Raw genomic sequence first — 2268 nt, forward strand, 5'->3', positions numbered from 1 at the left:
AAACTGAATACCTGCTCACAGCTTAGCTCAAATGGAATAACCGGACCCCAGCACGCCGACACAGAGCCAACGGAAAAAAAGACGCGCACAGCACAGCGGGCTGAAGCCTGAGCGTCCCAGATAGCAGAGACTGACCGGTGGCCACAGACGCGCTCCACACTATCCACAGGTTGGACTGTGCTGTTCGGAAAGATCAGCTAGCGAGCAACCCTTCATCATCTCCCGGCTGTCTGTGAAGACGATCTTTAAAAATATGTGCAGTCTGTTATAATGACAGCATTGGTTTAAACGCCACATGAAGAGCAAGCGCACACGACGTCCAGTTCTGTTGGTAACAGCTTTTTGCGGGGCTCAGATAGGATCACGCCTGCGCATTATGAGGTGAAGATAAGACAGGTCTCAGCCACTCAACACACACACAGTCAAGACGATTTGACTACAGAGCTCCTCTCACTATTCTGACAGAGCAGTGCACACACCATCCATCTCTCTCTCTCTCTCTCTCTCTCTTTCCTTTCTCCACCTGCACATCTTTCCATCATTAAAGCCTCTGCAATCTAAATTCTGCACATCCACTTCCTCTCTTTTCTTCAATCACAGGAGGAGGGGAGAGAGAAATCACTGACCATGATTCATGAAATTCTCAGACTCTCCTAAACTGGCAGCTACTCTGTTCGGCTGGCACAGACATTATACAACATGAATCCATCATAAGACTTGTATTTTGCCAGAGAGGCAGCCACCCTCACCATCACCTTTTGGCATTCAGGGGGTGGTGTCTCATTCATTACCAGGCGAAGATTAGTCATCCGTCACAGGCTGCCGTTGCCATGACCCATCAGTGCCAGAGAGGGTGTAAGAAAGTGACAGATGGATGGCCCATGCCAAAGTCCACCATGCTACCAGGACACTCACACGCCTTCTGTCCCCCCCCCTCCCCCTCTCTTTCTCTCTCTTCCGCTCTCTCTCTCAGCTGTTAGTGTTCTAGCTTTCACTGATCCAACACAGCGATGGGATGAGTTTATACAGTGTGACAGGTATAAACAAAGAGAGTGAAATGGATGGGGTGAGAATAGAAACAGAGAAGTAAAGTATTTGGCAGCCAACCAGGTTCTGAGACCAAAAAGGAAACAGAGTTCTATAAAAGGCAAATATGACTGCAGAGAAACATGAAATGATTTGTGACATATTTTATATATATTCACCAATGTGAAATGATCAGGCATTGTGTGCTTCTAAAATATATGAATTTGTAGATGAGCATGTGGAGAAAGCGCACATGGGGACAGTGAGCAAAGGCCAAAAACTTCATGCTGTGCGGACACAGTCCGAACCACTTCACTGCTCTGCCTCATCATAAACAGTATCAGTGTCCAAGTTAAACAATGAAGTGAAATAATAAGCAAAACAGATTTAAGTGCAATCAAACTGAGATTAATCATGAAAATAATCATTAGCTGCAGCCAGATACAGTGTGTACTTTCAAATGTGTCTCTCACTAAGGGACTTGTCCACACTTCACCCTTCCCTCCACCAGTCTAGAGACTGTCTTATCTACCCCTGCTCCTCTGAGACAGAGATGTGGGACACAGGATGTAGGACACATTGCTTTTAGACTGATATTCTGTCTTATCTACAAGGCTTTTACTCGATAGTGACTTTTTTCAAGACTTTATTAGCAGACGCACAAAGACAGCAACAGCCATGTCTGCCTGTCAGTGACAGCCTCTCACTAAGGTGATATGTAAATGAAACAAAACGCTGTCGTCATTTACAGTCTGTCAACCAGAGCATAATTATTCTGCCACTGATTTTATGTCATCACCTCGATCAATATTTCAATATTCCTCGTGAAGCGCCGCCTAAATTAATCTCAATAATGAGCACCCTGCGCTGTTTTTCGGTGTCGTAAGACATTCCTTTGAGGCGAATGACAAACTGTGCATTCAAATGAGATGAAAATCAACAACACAGCTATTTGTGTATAGCCAGTGGTTGTAGATTTACTTTGCACTCCGAGTGAATGCATGAAAGAATTCCTCGAGGACCTCTTGGCCTGTTTGTGGCCGTAGGTACCTTGTAGGATGAGGGGTACGGTATAAATGTGCCATTCCCCTCTGCTTTTGATGGCTTCAGTTGTAAGTGCACGGTCACACTGCCAGCCCTCATCTTCTGAGAACAAAGAGAGGTCTTATGGGAGTTCACACCACAAAGATGCACTCCAAGGGCATCGGACAAGGAGACAGCAGCAATCTTCCTGCTGCACGC

Source organism: Parambassis ranga, chromosome 17, assembly GCF_900634625.1.
Source record: "Parambassis ranga chromosome 17, fParRan2.1, whole genome shotgun sequence".
Taxonomy (NCBI): domain Eukaryota; kingdom Metazoa; phylum Chordata; class Actinopteri; family Ambassidae; genus Parambassis; species Parambassis ranga.